Here is a 22,821-nt window from a genome sequence, read left to right as displayed (position 1 = left end):
GGGTGAGGGGGGGGTATACACACAGTGACAGCTCAGGGTGAGGGGGGGTATACACACAGTGACAGCTCAGGGTGAGGGGGGGGTATACACACAGTGACAGCTCAGGGTGAGGGGGGGGTATACACACAGTGACAGCTCAGGGTGAGGGGGGGGGGGGTATACACACAGTGACAGCTCAGGGTGAGGGGGGGGTATACACACAGTGACAGCTCAGGGTGAGGGGGGTATACACACAGTGACAGCTCAGGGTGAAGGGGGGGGTATACACACAGTGACAGCTCAGGGTGAAGGGGGGGGTATACACACAGTGACAGCTCAGGGTGAGGGGGGGGTATACACACAGTGACAGCTCAGGGTGAGGGGGGGGGGGTATACACACAGTGACAGCTCAGGGTGAGGGGGGGTATACACACAGTGACAGCTCAGGGGGAGGGGGGGGGTATACACACAGTGACAGCTCAGGGTGAGGGGGGGGGGGGTATACACACAGTGACAGCTCAGGGTGAGGGGGGGGTATACACACAGTGACAGCTCAGGGTGAGGGGGGGGGGTATACACACAGTGACAGCTCAGGGTGAGGGGGGGGTATACACACAGTGACAGCTCAGGGTGGGGGGGGGGGGTATACACACAGTGACAGCTCAGGGTGAGGGGGGGGTATACACACAGTGACAGCTCAGGGTGAGGGGGGGTATACACACAATGACAGCTCAGGGTGAGGGGGGGGGGTATACACACAGTGGGGATGAAGGCAATAATACACACAGTGTCAGGCCGGGCTCCGTCACTTACCGGTCTCTGGTCTCTCTTCCCTCCCTCTCAGGCTCCTTACGGTGTCCGGCTCACTGAGCACATCACGGCCTCTGTCAGCAACGTGGAGTTGGGGAGCTTGCTCTTTAAGCGCTGACGTCACAGAAAACTTAATTCCTCCCCTTTCCGTGACGTCTTCAGAAAGGCGTGTGCATCAGGCACGTTGAGGACGTGACCCTATACAGGTAAAAACAAAAAATAGAGTTTATACGTAAAGCTATAAACCTTGTGCACGCTGTCCTAAAGAGCTGGGAGTCCGGACTTCACAAGCGTCCATTTTCCCGTGGACCACACTCCCATAGAGTAACCCATGCCAGCCTACCCGTAGTAGGAGTCATGCGGATGTGGCGCTGCCTTAGTGCTCTAGTGTTTATAGTGTGGTGCGGCAATGAATGAAGCTCTGTTCCGGCTCTCGCTGTTTTATTGGTTGGTGAGAAGCACGTGACGGCTTACTCACATAGCGGGGATAGTTGCCGTGGTCACGTGAAATGAGTTAATCTCCGGGGATTTGTGAATGCGTGTCATTACAGGAGGTCCCAGTGTGAGGGCTGGAGAGCCACGCCCCTCACCTCACCTTTCATCATGATTGGCAGGAGACTTCTTCCTATATGGGGTGTTTAATGTGTAATGACAGCGTGCAGCTCTATAGAAGACGTGACCCTTATAATTACCATTCACCGCCATCATTAGTGATGGAACCTGCCATTACCTTGTGTGAGGGATCACTGATCCAGAGAGGAATCAAATACACTACTTCAAGGGACCCGTCACCCATAGAATCAGCATTCCTCTCCACCTTAGTGAACACAGCATCTTTAATCCTTCTCTCATTTTCAGAAGGAATATATATTGTCCCCAATATCCCATAATTCACATCCATACAAATACACACACCGGACACTTTATTGGGTACGGAAAAAATAAAATGCGGCAAGATCAAAAAGCAGGCTCATAAGCCCGCACAAGTACCTGTGGCTCACGCGTAAAGCAGCGACTCTTCTGTAAGCCTCAAACAGTGGACAACATGGGGGAAAAAAATGTATAGTCGCGCTAAACCTAAAATATAACAATAAACCTAAATAATAAATGTGAATATAAATTGGCATTAGGTCACTAAGTGATAAATGGCAAAAATCAACTTAAATAAATGTTAAAACGCTCATCTATAAATGAATAAATAATGAAAAAACACTCTTAGGTGAAAATCAATTGAATTTGATGTGAAAAAATTAATAGTGAAGTCCTTAAAGGATCACTAAAGGATTTTTTTTTTTTTTTTTTTAGCTAAATAGCTTCCTTTACCTTACTGCAGTACTGGTTTCATATCCTCATTGTTCGTTTTTGCTTTGAAGTTGCTGTAAAACTGCTCTGATCCCCACACTTCCTAGTTGCCTGTTTCCTTATAACCACAGTACTGGGAGCTTTTCACTGTGGTCTAAGCTGTCATTACTGTGTGTCTTAAACTTAACAGAACCAATCAGATTCATTTTAAAAACAAAACACTGCCCTGGATTTGTTTGTTTTTGTTCTGTGGGTCTCTTTACTTCACATAAACATGAAACCAGTTTAAAAACGAAAGTGAAACTGCAGGCACATTATATGATTGAATTTAATCTATTTTTAATCATTTTTAAAAGGAATCAGTTAACTTTTATGTCTCTATACCCTGTAAACAGTAATTTCAGCAAAACATTTTTTTTTCCTTTAGTGACCCTTTAAGTATTCATATGAGTAATCCAACTGTGGCATCAACACATGATAATGGTCCACCCGTGCACAAATCCTTAAATAAGTGACGTCCCTCTCTTCATTCATGAAAAGGAAACCAGTGTGATGCCCGCCACCATATGACAGAATGGTCTGCTTACCAGAACCCCGTGGTCCCCTATTACGGAGGACCCATAGGAGCCTTTAATGAAGCCTTTTTTTTTAATTTGGCACAGTAATGTATCTTTCAATTCTCATTTTTTTTGTAGTATTGTAACTATTCATTTTTGTCATTTCTACTACCATTTTTAATGTGGCCATTATATTCAGGGTGACGTGTTTTCCGCGCCACCGTGATAAATGTAAATGAAAAATCACAACAGTGAAATAATATTATTAATAAGCTGCTCCTCAAAAATACAGATAGATACTGTGCAATGTGGATATGGTGTGAAAGAGGGCGCTATAAAGTGAATTATCTAGCGTAAATACACTAAAATCCTGGTATAAAGGTACACATGCTTGTATAACAGGATATACGTGAACAGTTAAACACTCTACTCCGATTAGTAGTAAGATTGATAAAACAAATACATATTCTAGCATCGCAATGATTTGAAAAATATTTATCATAACCAAGAAATCCAACATTCAAATCTGTGATATTCAAATCAAATAAATTATGTGGATAATAGCACAGTAGTGATTCTTAAATGAAACAGTTCATAAAGAAATTCAATTGAAGATTCTTCTATAGGTGATCATCTATAGTGATATCCAAGTGAGAGATGCAGCCTTCACCATATACTAGACTTCACCCGAAGTGCTCTTGATATTTTAACGAGTAGCCTTTTAGCCGCCGTCATTCTACGGCGGCAGGTTGGCTCTCCTGGGTGAGAGCCCGTAGCTCTACGTCGGCTCTTTGAGCGGCCACTAGGGGTGCGTGCGTGCGCGCCGCCGGAGGCGCGATCGCCCCCGACTCCCGTGCGTGTGCCCGGCGGGCTCGATCGCCGCCGGGCACCCGCGATTGCTCGTTACAGAGCGGGGACCGGGAGCTGTGTGTGTAAACACACAGCTCCCGGTCCTGTCAGGGGGGGAAATGCTGATCCTCTGTTCATACAATGTATGAACAGAAGATCAGTGAATTCCCCTAGTGAGTCCACCCCCCCCACAGTAAGAACACACCCAGGCATACTTAACCCCTTCCCCGCCCCCTAGTGTTAACCCCTTCACTGCCAGTGGCATTTTTATAGTAATCCAATGCATTTTTATAGCACTGATCGCTATAAAAATGCCAATGGTCCCAAAAATGTGTCAAAAGTGTCCGAAGTGTCCGCCATAATGTCGCAGTACCGGAAAAAAAATCGCCGATCGCCGCCATTACTAGTAAAAAATATATATTAATAAAAATACCCCCTATTTTGTAAACGCTATAACTTTTGCGCAAACCAATCAATAAACGCTTATTGCGATTTTTTCTTACGAAAAATACATAGAAGAATACGTATTGTCCTAAACTGAGGGAAAAAAATGTTGTTTTATATATTTTTGGGGGATATTTATTACAGCAAAAAGTAAAAATTATTAATTAATATTAATTTTTTTCAAAATTGTCGCTCTATTTTTGTTTATAGCGCAAAAAAAAAAACCGCAGAGGTGATCAAATACCACCAAAAGAAAGCTCTATTTGTGGGAAAAAAAGGACGCCAATTTTGTTTGGGAGCCACGTCGCACGACCGCGCAATTGTCAGTTAAAGCGACGCAGTCCCGAATCGCAAAAAGTGCTCTGGTCTTTGGGCAGCAATATGGTCCGGGGGTTAAGCTTATCAAATGGAATGGACCACTTTAGTTAAAAAGTTGGTCAATTACGCTGGGCAGGTTTAAGTGCCTGCACACTATGCAGCAGAATCTGGAACAATGCCTTCAACAATGATAGCCGCAAGGTCCACCCACAGAAAACAAAAGGGATCTCATAGTATATTACCATTTATTAAAAACAAATTTAAAAACCAGCTGATTTGCCTCTTACTTGGGTAAGTGCCTACCCGGCACTAGGATTGCATGCGTGTCACCCCTTATCATAAGGACGTTGTTCCGTTGTGGCCAGTAACGATTGTCTAGATGTCCAGGGTTTGTAAATCCAATGGCGGGTAGCGGGATCAGCTGTGAGCGTGGAGGTCAGATGTAAGCCGCACTTCCAGGTCTCTCCCCTTACCTCCCAGGACTAAGCTGACAGTAGTGATGACGCTGCCACTACTCCTGCCAGTGGCGGCGCCCCTCTCAATGCGGCAGCCAGGGCAGAATCTCCCCTCTGCCCCCTTCCCAGTTTCGACCCTGGGCTGCACTTGTTATTATTTGGACACAAAAATAAACAGATATCAGCAAAAGCATGTTGCACTGTCTATTTAAATTGTAAATTCAACAGCTATACATAAAAAAATCCCAGATATTGTGTAACAATCTATCTACTATACCAAACACACAGTACAATCCAATAAATATGAATTACCGTACTCATTATTCATCAGTGATAACACAAAGTCCATCCACGTGTACAAAAACATGCTTCAGGTGTGTGAGATCTCAGTACAAAATAATCCATCTTCTACTCCTCCATCTGCACATTGTAATAGACCCCACATTTACAGAGGTCATACAAATCCCAGATGGGTGGCTGGATCAGACCTTTTCCCCTTTCAAGATTCCAAGATCAGTCTCCAAATCTCAATAATATTCAGGAGGAAACAAACAAAACTTCATAGTATGCTATTATAGACACCATTTATTATTGTAAGAAGCATCAGTACTCACAAATAAAAAGACTCATGCAGTATAACAGAGAAAACGCTCCGCTTTCTCCAGTAGGTGTACGAACATCACCACTACACTCCAGCCTATGCACGTTTCGTCTCAAGGGACGTCTTATTGGAGTATCCCCAAGCACATGCATGCCTGAGATCCAACAGTGCAAGCTGTCCCCCGCAGGCACTAAGCCCAAGAACTGAGCAATCACTTGACCACTGATCACTCAGGTCTCAAGTCCACTCTGAGCACAGAGCGCTGACTGTCAGTCAGTTACCACTATCTGCTCTTCCCCTCCAGGAGCCACTAGAGGGCTGTGGAGTGGGCAAGAGCGGCTGGCTCAGGCTCTTAAAGGAGTTCTCCAAACTTTTAACCCCCGCTGTGCCCGGGCTGTAAAACTATACAAAATAAACTTTCACTTACCTGCCTACGATCCCCCGTTGTTCCGATATCGCCGTCCCGTTCTCCGGTCCCGGTCTCTTCCACTTCCTGCGGGTCGGTGACTCACAGTGCGCTCAGCCTATCAGCGGCCGCGACATTGCTGCGGCCGCTGATAGGCTGAGCGCACTGTGAGTCACCGACCCGCAGGGGAACTCTTGGAGATTCCCCTTTAACTCCTTTAATGGCACGCTGAGAGACTGAGCCAGCTGATAGTTAGGTATCTAGGTGGATCCCAACATTACTGTTGGGATTCCTTCAGAGTCTCGAGCAAGTCTGTGACAGTGGCCAACAGCAGGCATTAGCATCAAAAATTAAGTGGATACAAGTAAAAGTGGACGTAAACACGATTCACAGAATTTTAGCTGGGCACATATATCTGCAGTGTTTTCTTATCTACCTTCAAAGCACTAAGCTCCGTGGCTTTCTCCTTCTCAATTCTTTTGTTATTAGCATGATAACTTCTGACAAGTTCTCCGTCAACTGTGATAAAACCAGCCTGAATTTTGTGTTGTGGGAGGTTGCTATAAATAGATCTAGATTTCTTAGCAGAAATCTGATCTATTCACCTAACAGCTCTGCAAGTCTCTGCCTATGCAGAGAAGGGGCGTGACTGTGCCTTTCCTCCAATCAGCTGTAATGGCTGTATGCCCAGACTTCACTTCCAGTGCTTAACAGGAAGAGAAAATCTCTAACACAAAATGAACTTACTAAAGAATATATAGAGATGAAGACAGCAGATATACATGTAAAACTTATGTAGGAGGATTTGTTTCATCTCTGTGTATCATCTGAGGCTGTTCACTTCACTGGGTATATGTGAGGGTTTTCATCCACTTTAAGGTAATGTGTTTTTTTTATGCACCTTGGGCCTGATTCTCAAAAGAGATACGCAGACTTAACTGCTGTTCAGTCTGTGCCTAACTTTGGAAACGATTCTCAAAAGGCTTTTTCCAAAGTTAGGCAGAAAATCTGACACGTGTAAGACACTTACACGGTCAGATTTTAGGATGCAGTACCGCATCCGCCACTGGGGGCATTTCTCATTGAAATGCAGCTTTGCGTATGCAAATGAGGACTTAAGCAGATTTTCAAAGCATTTCATCACTGTGATTTCTGCGTAAGTTCCGATTTGCCTGCGCAAAATAGGGCGGTTTTATAATGTGTAAAGTTAGTCACACATTGTAAAGGCCCATTCCAGCGACGGCATTTTGTATGCATTCCCGAGGAGAACACCACGGCAATTTTTAAATTCAAAACCGCATGGGTTCCCCCCCAGGAGCATACTAGGCCCTTAGGTCTGGTATGGTTGTAAGGAGACCCCCCCTACGCCGAAAAATCGACGTAGGGGTCCCCCTACAATCCATACCAGACCCGTATCCAAAGCACGCTACCCGGCCGGTCAGGAAGGGAGTGGGGACGAGCGAGCGCCCCCCCCCTCCTGAGCCGTGCCAGGCCGCATGCCCTCAACATGGGGGGTTGGGTGCTCTGGGGCAGGGGGGCGCACTGCGGCCCCCCCACCCCAGAGCACCCTGTCCCCCATGTTGATGAGACAGGACCTCTTCCCGACAACCCTTGCCGTTGGTTGTCGGGGTCTGCGGGAGGGGGCTTATCGGATCTGGGAGTCCCCTTAATAAGGGGGCCCCCAGATACCGGCCCCCCACCCTAAGTGAATGGATATGGGGTTACATCGTACCCCTATCCATTCACCTGGAGGCAAAAAGTAAAAGTTAGTAAACCACACAACACAAGGGTTTTTAAAATAATTTATTATTCTGCTCCGGAATGCCCCCCCTGTCTTCCTTTATTAGCTCTATTTCCAGGGGGGGGCTTCTTCTTCCACTCTCCGGGGGTCTTCCACTCTCCGGGGGTCTTCTTCCACTCTCCGGGGGGGGGCTTCTCCGCTCTCCGGGGGTCTTCTTCCATCTTCTCCCCTCTTCCGCTGTTGACTCGGCGAACCCCGGTTCTTCTGCAGATGTCCGGTGCCTTCTTCTTCAGCGCTGGCTGCCTGCTATCTTTGTGTGTTAGCTCAATTAGTAACAGGCAGCGGCGCGGTCTTCTGTGACGTCAGGGTCTTCTCTTCTGTTCTTCTCCCCTCTTCCGATGTTGACTCGTCGCATCTTGTCGCTGTAATGATGGAAGCGCGCCTTGCATCCCATTTATATAGGCATTAGGCATCACCGTCCCATCATGCTCCGGTAGGTACCCACGTGGTGGGTGCACGTGGGTAGGCACCCACCACGTGGGTACCTGCCGGAGCATGATGGGACGGTGATGCCTATATAAATGGGATGCAAGGCGCGCTTCCATCATTACAGCGACAAGATGTGACGAGTCAACATCGGAAGAGGGGAGAAGAACAGAAGAGAAGACCCTGACGTCACAGAAGACCGCGCCGGCTGCCTGTTACTAATTGAGCTAACACACAAAGATAGCAGGCAGCCAGCGCTGAAGAAGAAGGCACCGGACATCTGCAGAAGAACCGGGTTCGCCGAGTCAACAGCGAAGAGGGAAGAAGATGGAAGAAGACCCCTGGAGAGCGGAGAAGCCCCCCCTCGGAGAGCGGAAGAAGAAACCCCCCCCCGGAGAGTGGAAGAAGAAGCCCCCCCTGGAAATAGAGCTAATAAAGAAGACAGGGGGGGCATCCGGAGCAGAATAATAAATTATTTTAAAAACCCTTGTGTTGTGTGTTTACTAACTTTTACTTTTTGCCTCCAGGTGAATGGATAGGGGTACGATGTACCCCATATCCATTCACTTAGGGTGGGGGGCCGGTATCTGGGGGCCCCCTTATTAAAGGGGACTCCCAGATTCCGATAAGCCCCCTCCCGCAGACCCCGACAATCAACGGCAAGGGTTTGTCGGGAAGAGGTCCTGTCCTCATCAACATGGGGACAGGGTGCTCTGGGGTGGGGGGGGCCCGCAGTGCGCCCCCCTGCCCCAGAGCACCCAACCCCCCCATGTTGAGGGCATGCGGCCTGGCACGGCTCAGGAGGGGGGGGCGCTCGCTTCGTCCCCACTCCCTTCCTGACCGGCCGGGTAGCGTGCTTTGATACGGGTCTGGTATGATTGTAGGGGGACCCCCTACGTCGATTTTTCGGCGTGGGGGGGTCTCCTTACAACCATACCAGACCTAAGGGCCTGGTATGCTCCTGGGGTGGGGGAACCCATGCCGGTTTTTTCTTTGAAAATTGGCATGGAGTTCTCCCTCTCAGGAATGCATGCTGAGCGACGCTGTCATTTTTTTTTATAATTATTTGTTTTCCCGGTCCCGCCGTCTTTTTTTTTTCACCCGTCGCAACTTTAGTGTCCCGTCGAAATTCTCAAAGCGCCCGGCGTTAATTACGTTCGCGCGCTGCACGTCGGGAAAATGACGTCACACGCATGCGCAGTACGGCCGGCGCGGGAGCGTGCCTCATTTAAATTTTAAACGCCCCCAGGAGAGGAGGACCGCCTTACGACGGCGGCACTTAAGTTACACGGCCTGACATTTCTAGGTAAGTGCTTTGACGATCGGGCACTTAGGTAGAGATTTTAAGTCAGTGTAACTTAACTGCTGAAAGTTAAGTTATTCAGCTTTTTTGAGAATTTGGCCCCTTGTTTTCAATAAAAAAAATCCTCTCCTCTGCTCCCTCTCACCTACATCATGACAGATAGCGTGTAAATCTTAGGAGGAGTAATATAACTTTTTTCTTGTAGGGCTTAATTGCACTCAGGAGAGACTACTGCAGCACACAGCTACCCACAGTGACAAATGACTATATGTGGATATATGACATGCTTGTGTAAACTCACTGGTGTAGATTTGTGCCTGCGCATGATCTTGCACAATCATTGGGGGAAATACCTGTATACAACCATTCACTACAGTAAATGGCTATATACTGCAGTTGTCTCTCCCAGATGCAGAAACATGGAGTAAATTATTTACAAAGGAACGTCAGCTGCAAGAAAGACAACACTGGACTACATGGCCTAGTAATAGAGCTGCAGGATTCTGGCCAAAATGAGAATCACAATTTTTTTGCTTAGAATAAAGATCATGATTTTCTCATGATTCTCACAGCGTAAAATCTTTTACATTCATACAAAAAAAATTGGGCTAACTTTACTGGTTATTTTTTTTATTTTTTTTATTCATTAAAGTAATTTTTTCCCAAAAAATTGCATTTGAAAGACCGCTACACAAAAACAGTGCGACATAAAATATTGCAACAACCACCATTTTATTCTCTAGGGTCTCTACTAAAAAATATATATATATATAATGTTTGGGGGTTCTAAGTAATTTTCTAGCAAAAAAAAAAGATTTTAACTTGAAAAGAGCCGTCAGAAAAAGGTTTGGGGGTAGATCCACGTACCTGGGCGCATTAATACGCTGGGCGCAGCGTATCTAAGATACGCTACGCCGCCGCAACGTATTTTTATTTTTTTTAATCCACAAAGAATTTGCGCCGTAAGTTACGGTGGTGTTGTGTATCTCTGGCGGCGTAAGGGCGCGGAATTCAAATGGATGTAATGGGGGCGTGTTTTATGTCAATACGTCGTGACCCGACGTAAACAACGTTTTTTTTTTTTAACTGGGCATGCGCCGTACGTGGGGGTATCCCAGTGCGCATGCTCGAAATTAAACCGGAACAAGCCAATGCTTACGACGGTGATGTCATTCTACGCAAATCCCTATTCGCGAATGACTTACGCAAACAACGTAAAAATTTCAAAATTGTACGCGGGAACGACGGCCATACTTAACATTGAGTACGCCTCATAACAGCACCTTTAACTACACGCCGGAAAAAGCCAAACAAAAACTACATAAAAAAAATGCGCCGGCCGGACGTACGTTCGTGGATCGCCGTAAATAGCTAATTTGCATACTCGACGTGGATTTCGACGGAAACGCCACCTAGCGGTCGCCGAAAAATTTCATCTAAGATCCGACGGCGTACGAAGACGTACGCCTGTCGGATCGATCCCAGATGCCGTCGTATCTTGTTTTGTGGATACAAAACAAAGATACGACGCAGGAAATTTAAAATTACAATCAATAGATACGCCGGCGTAATCCTTTTGTGGATCTGCCCCTTGGTGTTTAAGTGGTTAAACGTTCCTAATTTACATAGAGAGGGACTTGGGCAGAGAGGAAATTCTTTGCATACCAAAAAACATGAAACCCTGTGTCAAGATCGCAACGGGAAAAAGATTGCGATAACGATTCTTGACGATTAATCGTGCAGCTCTACTTAGTAAATATGTTTTTGTTTTGTTTTGTTATACAGGGACAATTTTTAGAGAGATGGAATTGAGCTCTAACTAGGTAGGGTGCAGTCTGTGAACCTTAACAATTAACTTTTATTTGCTCCATTAAATATGCCAGTGAAGGTATTGTGTTATATCTGTTCAATAAGAAAAAATAACTACTGATCCAGCCAAAAATCTAGTGATCTGATAACTTCCTCTGCTGACTGTTATCAGTTAGAACTGTTCTGTTTTCTCAGTAGACTAAGGGCTCTTTCACACGGGCGGACCGTTCAGATCCGCCTGCCATTTTTTAGGCGGACCTGAACGGGCGCTCCGCGCTTCTCTATGGAGCCACAGATGCCAGCGGTGACATGCCCGCTGACATCCGACCCGCTCCGATCCGCCAAAGTGTGACGGAGGAAAAACCTACTTTTCTTCCATCTGGCGGATGGGATCGGGTGAACACGGACAGACGGTCCGTGTTCATCCGATCCCCCCATAGGGGAGAGCGGAGATCTGACAGGGCGGTTCCTGCACAGTGTGCGGGGACCGCCCTGTCATCCGGAGGTTCACGGGGCGGAATATTACTGATCCGCCCCGTGTGAAAGGGGCCTTAGGCTGGGTTCACACTGTTGTGCAGAGTGTCTTACAGCGTCCCTGTTCTCCATTTCAGGCTTAAATGTTTGGCTAAATTTGGACCTGAAAACGGAGCAAAAAAGACGCACAGGACCCCTGTGTAATCCGTTTTGCGGCTGCCCTGCAGATGTGTTAACCTGCTCCATTGAGAGCCTGTCACACTCTTCTATCATGCAAATTGAATGTGGGGAAGACCGCATCCAATTCGCATCAGTGTGAACCCAGCCTAAAGAACACTTCCCATCTATGTTGTGTAGGAGAAGAAAATGTTGTCTGTATTTTGCACTAGCACAGACCTGGGCAAATTGCAGCTCCAGGGCCACAACTGGCCCTTTGGATGTCCCTATCGGCCCTTGACTGCCTCTTCACCATGACAGCATGCCTCTCTGAGCCTGTTAAATATACAAGTATGCAACAATGAGCAAGCAGCTGAATTTTTCACAGAATGCGTTACTGGCTATCAACACCATGTTTTTTGGGTAGTTAAGTTTCTCTCTTTTCAGCCCTGTCACTGTAGAGCATCACCTCGACTCTGTATAGCGTAGCCACCCATCTTCAGTGGGATCATAGTTCCAATTGTGGCAGCAATTTTAATCTATTCCTAAGGTGATTTAAAGTGGTTGTAAATCCTTGCATACACCCAGTGAAGTGACTATTCTCAGGTGATATACAGATATTAAAGGGGTGTTCCAGACTTTTTTTAAGTTTATTAAAAGTCAGCAGCTACAAAAAGTGTAGCTGCTGGCTTTTAATAAACAGACACTTACCTGCTCCAGCGACGCACCGGCCGGGGCTCCGCTCCTCGCCGCTTCATTCCTAGTGTGGGCACCCGGCAGTGACAGCTTTCGGCTTCACGGCCGGGCACCCGCTGCGCTCGCCTACAGGGAGGGCCTTTCCAGCCCCTCGGCGGAAGGAGGAAGTGGGACAGGAAGTCCCCTTCTCCTGAAGCCCCCACTCCCCCCCCCAAAAAAATTACATGCCAAATGTGGCATGTAAGGGGACAAAGAGGGGGTTAAGCGGAAGTTCTATTTTTAGGTGGAACTCCGCTTTAAACAAATTCTCCTACATAAGTTGTACATGTCTATCTGCAGTCCTTCTATGACCATTCAAAGTGCTGAATTTATATGCATTTCTGAGAGCTAAAAAAAAAGGGGGGCGGAAAAACTGACATTACACTCTGCAGAGCTCAGTGAGGAGAGCTCAGAGCTGATTGGAGGGCAGCACACAGGAACATAGTGTTCTTCATTGAAACAGAGGTAAGGGACTGCTCCGTGTAATATCACACAGAGCATGTAAGTGTAACCTCTTTTTTATTTTAATAAAAAATATAGTCTTTTGTATCACTTTAAGTCAGGATTTACATATGTGTTAGCAATGCAATGCATTTTGCTGCAGTTACATTGTCAGTAATAGGCTCTACATAACGCTCTACATAAGCCATAAAAACTGATAAGGCACATGTAAACTAGCCCAATTTAGAACAACGGTCAGGCTGTGTACATGTATTAACATGGAAATGCATAGGTGTGAATTGGCCCAAAAGAAAACCCATATTAAGACAATTAGGTCATTACTGTTGCCCATGATGCTGATCTAATGGCTTTAATATTTTTTGAGTAATGGGACTGAAACAAGCATGCAGCAAGTGAGGTCAGAGGAAAAACAGTCATGTTCACTGCATTGTGAAATCTCTTATCCTGCTATTGAGGCCGTTGGTTTTGAATGATGGAACATGCTGAGTCCAGTAGGTGTTACTTAGTATTTATGCCAAAATCTTAATAGCCTATTTATAGGGCTGCTATCAAATTCCTGCATTATTATCAGCAGGGTCACTAGAAATAGGTCACCGTCTAAATGTGTCTCCACTTTTCAGACCTAATTCCAAATATATGCAAGCTATTCCCTATACAGAACTTAAATTAACTTTTTGACAAGAGCCCGTCGCTAGGCTATGATATGGTTTGGGTACAATGTAATTATATGATGCAATTCAATGTGGATAATTACATAGCTGGCAAAATATATGTCTTGAAAGGAAGCAGAGGACAATGATCGAGTGAAATCTGTTATCTGTCCTGTTTGCAGCTTAAAGAGAGGAAGCAAAAAGAGAAAAACTGTTAAAGCCGGATGTCCCCTGAAAAAAAAAATATTAAAAGCCAGCAGCTACAAATACTGCAGCTGCTGACTTTTAATACTAGGACACTTACCTGTCCTGGAGTTCAGCGCCGTCTGCAGCAGAGGACGAGCGATTGCTCATCACTCTGCTGCCCCCACCACCATCATCGGAGAGGGAACCAGGAAGTGAAGCGCTCCGGCTTCACTGGCCGGTTACCTACGGCGCATGCGCGAGTCGCGCTGCGCCTCGCTGACTGGTCCCCTGTGTTCTGGGAGCCATGTGTTTCCCAGAACACAACGGGGGGACGGGATCTGACATCCTGCCCGCAGTCTACCCGCAGACTGTGTGGCCGGAAGTGGGTGCAAATACCTGCCTTTAGACAGGTATCTGCACCCCCCTCCCCCTGAAAGGTGTCAAATGTGACACCGAAGGGGGGGGAGGGTTCCGATGAGCGGGAGTGGAGGTGGAGGGTGGAGCTCCACTTTAAGTATACAATATGTTTAGATCTGCCTTTTCCAACCAGGGCGCCCAGGCACCCTGGGATGCCATGAGGTTTCTTCAGGGGTGCCCTGGCAAAATGCCTAAAAATTGCAGACAAGCCGGTGAGTGGATGAAACCTGCCTTTTAGTTACACAAAGCCACAGGTTTTAAATGTACACTATTACAACCTTCTAGCTGCCAACCTCTTAACTACCAATGACATCCTCAGTTGATAAGGAGGATGTTGGTTGCCTGCATATTATCCTTGTTTGACCCTCCCTTGCCTCTCTCCATCAGCTTTGGGGTCTCTTTAGCTGAGTGATGGAGAAAATCTGAGGGAGAAGAGAAACATTGGTAGAACTAGTCAGCAGCAGTTTGCAAAAGTGTATTTGATTTGCAAGAATAAATCACCTCTAATGTTGGGTGTCCTAGGTGTGGATGTTTCTGCATTATTTAAAACTATTAAAATAGTTTTTACATTTTAGAATGGAGCACCTCGACTGTCCATAATTTTAGAGGGTGCCTCAAGATTGTCCATCATTTTAACCACTTAAGACCCGAACCATTATGCAGCTAAAGGACCTTGCCCCTTTTTGCGATTCGGCACTGTGTCGCTTTAACTGACAATTGCGTGGTCGTGCGACGTGGCTCCCAAACAAAATTGGCGTCCTTTTTTTCCCACAAATAGAGAATGGTATTTGATCACCTCTGTGGTTTTTATTTTTTGCGCTATAAGCAAAAATAGAGCAAAAATTTGGGGGAAAAAAACAATATTTTTTGCTAAAATAAATATCCCCAAAAAAGATATAATTTTTTTTTTCTTCAGCTTAGGCCGATACGTATTCTTTTACCTATTTTTGGTAAAAAAGAAAATCGCAATAAGCTTTTAACGATTGGTTTGCGCAAAATTTATAGCGTTTACAAAATTTTATAGTTTATGGCATTTTTATTAATAATATTTTTTTTACTACCAATGACATTATGGCGGACACATCGGACAATTTTAACACATTTTTGGGACCATTATCATTTTCACAGCGAAAAGTGCTATACAAATGCACTGATTACTGTGAAAATGACAATTGCAGTTTAGGAGTTAACCACTAGGGGGCTCTGTAGGGGTTAAGTGTGACCTCATATGTGTTTCTAACTGTAGGGGGGCGGGGCTGGACGTGTGACATCAGTGATCGTCTTTTCCTATATCAGGGAACAGACTATCACTGACATTGCCACTGTGAAGAACGGGGAAGGTGTGTTTACACACACCTCTCCCCGTTCTTCAGCTCCTGTGACCGATCGCGGGACACTGGCGGCGATCTGGTCCACGGGCGCGGTCACAAAGCTTCGGACTGGGTCGTAAAGGGGACGTACCCTAACGTGATTGTGCCCAGCCGTGCCATTCTGCCGATGTATATTGCCGTTAGGCGGTCCTTAAAGCGGATCTCCACTCTAAAGTGGAGTCCCGCTGATCGGAACCCTCCCCCCCTCCGGTGTCACATTTGACACCTTTCAGGGGGGAGGGGGGTGCAGATACCTGTCTACAGACAGGTATCTGCACCCACTTCCGGCCCTACGATACGGGCAAAGGACGGGTTTTTTCTCCGCTTCCCGTCGCCCCCCCGTTGTATGCTGGGAACACTCGGCTCCCAGCACACAGCGGGAGCCAATCGGCGGGCGCAGCGCGACTCGCGCATGCGCCGTAGGGAACCGGGCAGTGAAGCCGGAGCGCTTCACTTCCTGGTTCCCTCACCGTGGATGGAGGGGGGGGCAGCAGGGTGACGAGCGATCGGCTCGTCATCTGCTGCGATCACCGCTGGACTCCAGGACAGGTAAGTGTCCTTATATTAAAAGTCAGCAGCTGCAGTATTTGTAGCTGCTTGCTTTTAATATAGTTATTTAGTGGCACATCCGCTTTAAGTGGTTAAAGGGTGCATTGACTGAAAAAATAAAGTTGAGAAACACTGGTCTAAATCCATAGACAAAAATGTATCTAAAAGTTTTTTTATTTTGAATTACAGTAAATGTTTGCATTTGCAGCCTTGGACTTTGTGATACTTGTGTATATGCTACATGCAGAAAAGGTAAACATTTCTTTATGTAGCAGAACTGATTATTCTAGGCCAATTCTGATAGACTACTCAACTTAGATGACCCCCCAAAAAAGCTGAGCGTTGTTAGGTCTGGAGACCTAGGAGTTCACTGAGAGAGAAAAGATTGTAACATACAGAGGAGGTAAGTTTCCACCTACATTAATATTACTATCTGTCATCAAACATTCCCGGTTAGTAGAAAGTCCAGGAAAACATTGCTTCCAAGTGCACATCCTCCCTGCAGTACTCTGAACTATCTACAGCGGATGTTTTGACAGCGAGCAAGATTTTGCAATAAACCAAACATCCCTGCCCACACTATAATTTGTGGCTCAGTTGGAAAGTTGCCTTCAGTCATCCAGTTTGAATTGTTTTTAGACCAGTAACATGCTTTGTGCTGGTTGAAGCTACCATTGAGATGACATCAGGCTTCATCACTGTAAAACACCATACATTTTCCGCTATAGTACGAGCCACTATACTATATATATATATATATATATACTATTCCATATGACTGTCTGTGTCTTCACTGAGCAGCTCCTGGACCAGCTGCATTTTATACAGATGGAAATCATAATTTATACTTATTTGATGTCTATGGATACAGACATTTGGGTTACCCTGAATAGGGGCAGCAGCCTCCAGAAGCTGTGTATAATGCCGCGTACACACCATCACTTTATGTGATGAAAAAAAAAGACGTTTTTAAAAACGTCACTTTAATTGACCGTGTGTGGGGGAAAACGTCGTTTTATGTCTTGTAAAAAACGACCAAAAAAAATTGAAGCATGCTTCAATTTTATGTGTCGTTTTTCAAAACGTAGTTTTTTACTTCACAGAAATTGACCATGTGTAGCAAAAAACGTCGTTTAAAAATACGTTTTTACACCCGCGCATGCCCAGAAGCTAGTTATGAAGCGAGCTTCAATGGAAAAACGTGGTGGAACGTAACCTCACTTTGCTAGAACATTGTGAGAAAAACGATGGTGTGTAGGCAACTTCGTCTTTGAAAATTGAAGTTTCAAAAAGGTAATTTCTTACTTCACAGAAATTGTCGTTTTTTTTCATCACATAAAGTGATGGTGTGTACGGGGCATAAGGATCTTCCGAAGGCCAAAGCTCCCTCACTGTTAGCTATGAAACTGCAGCGCCGCTGATAAGGCAGTACAGTCAGCTCTCTTGTACTGGGCCCCATCAGTTCAAAAGGGGGACCCGGCTACTGCCAAGCAGGAGGGCTAGCTGTGCTTCCTTATTGTTGACTCTTTTGGCTCCCTTTGCAGCTCTGTCAGCTTCCCTTCATTTTTCTCACTGCAGGGGAATCAATATCTGTGCCTCCTTCCACCTGCTGTCCATGTCCCTCCTTCCCCTGCAGCTCTGCCAGCTTCCCTCCTCTCCTGCCAGAAGCTGCAGTGGGCAAACAGGGGGATTGTTTCAGGATGGAGAGCCCGAATAATAAACACTGTGAGCGATCAGTACAGATTGGTCCTGTGTCCATTATTCACTGAAGCATAGTAAAGAGCGCTTACTATGCATCAGTTTGTGAATGAACAGGAAGCCTCAGCCCACTTCCTATGTAATCACTGTCCAGTGCAGCTGAGACTGCAGAGAAGGGGACTAGGGAACCTCTGTCTCAAATGTGACATCAGGGGTCTGTTTAGACCAGTGGTTCTCAACCTGGGGGTCAAATGATGATTTGCCAGGGGTCACCAAATCCTGGGCTGTTCCTGAAGCCCGCACTGTTCTCCCAGGAAGGAAGATAATAAGAGGTGGAGGAACAAAGAAAAAGGGAGAGAAAGGAAAAAAAGAGAGAGCAAAAAAAAAAAGTTAGAGGGAGGGATGGGGGAAAAAAACAAGGAATTAGGATAGAGAGAGATGAAAGGGAAAGAAAGGAGAGCAAAGAGAAAGAGTGGTAAACCCTAAAATGTACTATAAGGGGTTTTATTACTGTACCAGTGGAAGGCAATCAGGGAGCGCTAAATGTCCGCGGGTTAGGGGCGCAAATTAGTTGTCTTGCCTTGGTCACACTTAACCCCTACAGCGCCCCCTAGTGGTTAACTCCTAAACTGCATTGTCATTTTCACAGTAAGCAGTGCATTTTTATAGCACTTTTCGCTGAGAAAATGACAATGGTCCCAAAAATGTGTGAAAATTGTCCGATGTGTCCGCTATAATGTCGCAGTCATGAAAAAAATCGCTGATCGCCGCCATTAGTAGTAAAAACATTTTTTTGTAAAAATGCCATAAAACTATCCTCCATTTTGTAAACGCTATAAATTTTGTGCAAACCAATCGATAAACGCTTATTGTGATCTTTTTTAACCAAAAATAGGTAGAAGAATACGTATCGGCCTGAACTGAGGAAAAAAATGTTTTTCTTATATCTTTTTTGGGGATATTTATTATAGCAAAAAGTAAAAAATATTGAATTTTTTTCAAAATTGTCGCTCTATTTTTGTTTATAGCGCAAAAAATAAAAACCGCAGAGGTGATCAAATACCACCAAAAGAAAGCTCTATTGGTGGGAAAAAAAGGACGCCAATTTCGTTTGGGAGCCACGTCGCACGACCGCGCAATTGTCAGTTAAAGCGATGCAGTGCCGAATCGCAAAAAGGGGCAAGGTCCTTAACCTGCATAATGGTCTGGGTCTCAAGTGGTTAAAGGCTAAAAACGCCAGTTTTGCCGCGATTTTGGCAGCGTTTTACCGCGTTTGCATTTATAAGCGTTTAGTTAAGAAACATCATTAGACCCTCCCTAAGCTCAAAAAACAGTATTTTTAAACCATTTCAGCCATTTTGTGAAACCAGAGTGAGTAGCAGCTGAAAGAACAGCAGTGTACTTGTATTTAGCGTGTCACTTGCCACATCACCTGCTACAAGCTGCGGATTGTCCACTTGCCACGTTACCTGGCCACGTCACCTGCCACAAGTTGTGGATTGTCCACTGGCCATGTCACCTGGTCACATCACCTGCCATGTCACCTGGCCACGTCACCTGCCACAAGTTGTGGATTGTCCATTGGCCATGTCACCTGCCACGTCAACTGGCCACGTCACCTACCACAAGGTGTGGATTGTCCACTTGCCACGTCACCTGGCCACAAGTTGTGGATTGTCCACTTGCCACGTCAACTGGCCACGTCACCTGCAGCAAGTTGTGGATTGTCACCTGGCCATGTCACCTGCCACAGGTTGTGGATTGTCCACTGGCCACATCACCTGCCACAAGTTTTGGATTGTCCACTTGCCACTTCACCTAGCCACGTCATCTGCCGCAAGTTGTGGATTGTCCACTGGCCACGTCACCTGGCCACTTCACCTGCCATGTCACCTGGCAACGTCACCTGCCACAAGATGTGGATTGTCACCTGGCAACATCACCTGCCACAAGTTGTGGATTGTCCAATGGCCACGTCACCTGCCACATCAACTGGCCACGTCACCTGCCACAAGTTGTGGATTGTCCACTGGCCACGTCACCTGGCCACATCACCTGCCACAAGGTGTGGATTGTCCACTTGCTACGTCAACTGGCCACGTCACCTGCAGCAAGTTGTGGATTGTCCACTGGCCACATCACCTGCCACAAGTTTTGGATTGTCCACTTGCCACGTCACCTGGCCACATCACCTGCCACAAGTTTTGGATTGTCCACTGGCCATATCACCTGCCACAAGTTGTGGATTGTCCACTTGCCACATCATCTGGCCATGTCACCTGGCCACGTCACCTGGCACGTCACCTAGCCACAAGTTGTGGATTGTCCACTGGCCATGTCACCTACCACAAGTTGTGGATTGTCCACTTGCCACATCACCTGGCCACGTCACCTGGCACAAGTTGTGGATTGTCCACTTGCCACGTCACCTGGCCACATCACCTGCCACAAGTTGTGGATTGTCACCTGGCCACGTCACCTGCCACAAGTTGTGGAGTGTCCACTTGCCACATCACCTGGCCACATCACCTGCCACAAGTTTTGGATTGTCCACTTGCCACTTCACCTAGCCACGTCATCTGCCAAAAGTTGTGGATTGTCCACTGGCCACATCACCTGCCACAAGTTGTGGATTGTCCACTTGCCACGTCACCTGGCCATGTCATCTGGCCACGTCACCTGGCCACATCACCTGCCACAAGTTGTGGATTGTGAACTTGCCACATCACCTGGCCACATCACCTGGCCACGTCACCTGCCACAAGTTGTGGATTGTCCACTGGCCACATCACCTGCCACAAGTTGTGGAATGTCCACTTGCCACGTCACCTGGTCATGTCACCTGGCCACATCACCTGCCACAAGTTGTGGAGTGTCCACTTGCCACATCACCTGCCACGTCACCTTGCCACAAGTTGTGGATTGTTCACTTGCCATGTCACCTGCCACAAGTTGTGGATTGTCCACTTGCCACGTCACCTGCCACAAGTTGTGGATTGTCCACTGGCCACGTCACCTGCCACAAGTTGTGGATTGTCCACTTGCCATGTCACCTGGCCACATCACCTGCCACAAGCTGTGGAGCGTCCACTTGCCATGTCACCTGGCCACGTCACCTGGCCACATCACCTGCGACAATTCTGGATTGTCCACTTGCCATGTCACCTGACCATGTCACCTGGCCACGTCACCTGCCACAAGTTGTGGATTGTCCACTTGCCACAAGTTGTGAATTGTCAACTTGTCACAAGTTGTGGATTGTCCACAATGCAATGCAAGCAATTACAGTTTTTTTTTTATGTTTTTTTTTATGTTTTTTCATCATTTGCCATCATTTTTGAAATTTCTAATGTAAAAAAATAGGTCACCTTTAAAAACACTTATAAACGAAATCGCGGCAAAATGCCGGTACCGCGTTTAGCATCTGAAACGTGGAAAACTTTTGCGTCTGAACCCATTTTTTTGCTTCTGGAAAAACGAAGTTAAACGCAACTGCCTAAAAACGGCAATAAACTAGACTGTGTGCATGGATACATAGGATAACATTGAATGTGTTCGGGGGTTTAATAGTGTTTAACAGCGTCTCATGTGCATGGGGCCTAATGCAGCCATCATAGCGATGGGCCAGTAGAAATGTTGGGTGGTGGGATTTAGCAGCAAGCTCCAAGTGTTGTTTTGACAGTCATGCTGCGTACATACGGTCATTTTTCGGCATGAAAAAAAAATGAAATTTTTCAGCATGTCCAAAAAACTACGTTTTTCCAACTTCATCATTAAAAACGATGTTGCCCACACACCATCGTTTTTTAAAAATTATGAACAAAGCGGAGTGACGTACAACACGTACGACGGCACTCTGAAGGGGAAGTTCTATTCCACTTTGGGCTGCTTTTAGCTGATTCCTTGTTAGGAAAAGACAATTTGCGCTTTTTTGTCTGTTACAGCGTGATGAATGTGCTTACCCCATTATGAATGGTAGTTTTACCAGAACGAGCGCTCCCGTCTCATAACTTGCTTCTGGGCATGCGCAGGTTTAAAACGTCGTTTTAGCCCACACACGATCGATCATTTTTTACAACCCAAAAAACGACATTTTAAAAAACGACATTAAAAAATGCAGCATGTTCAAATATTTTTTTGTCAGTTTTCAGAAGCCGAAAAATTATGTGAAGCCCACACACAATGATTTTAAATGACGTTTTTAAAAATGTCATTTTTTTTCATGCCGAAAAACGACCGTGTGTATGCGGCATCACAATGGCTCAGTTTTCTGCTGTAAATATAAGCAGTGATACCTGAAACAATTATTTTTTCTTTGACATAGAACACACATAGGATGCTACCTCCCCCAAAGGTCAGGGTTTGTTGTGGACAGATCTGAGACTCTGCTTCCAACAATAAATTAACCCCCACAGAAAAAGTAAATCATGGTAAATCATGGATTTTTCCTTATGGTGAACTACACAAGTAATTGCAACATATCAATTAACATATCAATTTTTATAAAGTCCTGAAATTAAATGAGTGTTGAATGTTAAATTTTATGTTGTATATTAACCCCTTCATGCCGACCGCATGCACATTTGCGTACATGAATTGAAGGTGTTAAACACGGGGTGATGCCTGCAGCTGCGGTTGGCTCTTTAGTGATAACAACCGATGTGGCTAAAAGCCACTCAGCTGTTATCCTAAAGGAGCGGGAGGGGACGTCCCCCCCTCCTGCCACTTTTTCTCGGCCTACCGTCCCAACGGGAGGCCGGAGCCAACAGCCAGCGCATCCACCGCCCAAGCTGAGACCCGTACGAAGCCTGATTCGGCTCCGATGGGGTCTCTTATGTAAAATATCGGAAGTGATGTCACAACTTCAATGGTTTATTCGGCTGCCAATGGCGCAGATTTTAAAAAAAATGACAGTATTCAGAATCAGGTTTTTTAGCGATCTAAATATTTTTAAGTGCAAAGGAGGGATTTGGGGTCTTTTAGAGGCTGCTTCCATCTTCACCCTTCTTCCTTCCGGGTCTGCGGACTCTGACTGTGTGACTGGACGGAGCCGTGATGTCGTCA

At 46.1% G+C, this 22,821-nt stretch overlaps 1 protein-coding gene across 2 annotated transcripts in view; it reads right to left on the bottom strand.

The window, feature by feature from the left end:
- Positions 1-1,189, bottom strand: part of SLC39A14 (solute carrier family 39 member 14) — a 43,065-nt gene extending 41,876 nt beyond the window's left edge. The window contains exons 1-2 of one of the 2 annotated variants that reach the window (XM_040346161.1): positions 1,133-1,189; positions 793-987 (exon numbers count right to left, since the gene is read on the bottom strand). The gene's annotated coding sequence lies outside the window, so the exon portion shown is untranslated. The remainder of the gene's footprint in view (positions 1-792; positions 988-1,132) is intronic. The other variant, XM_040346160.1, reaches the window with a different exon arrangement.
- Between the last annotated feature and the right edge of the window lie 21,632 nt (positions 1,190-22,821).

The sequence above is a fragment of the Rana temporaria genome, chromosome 3 (genome assembly GCF_905171775.1).
Source record: "Rana temporaria chromosome 3, aRanTem1.1, whole genome shotgun sequence".
In the NCBI taxonomy this organism is placed as follows: Eukaryota; Metazoa; Chordata; class Amphibia; order Anura; family Ranidae; genus Rana; species Rana temporaria.
The sequence above is the reverse complement of the archived record's forward strand: the minus strand, read 5'-3'. Positions and strand labels throughout refer to the sequence as shown.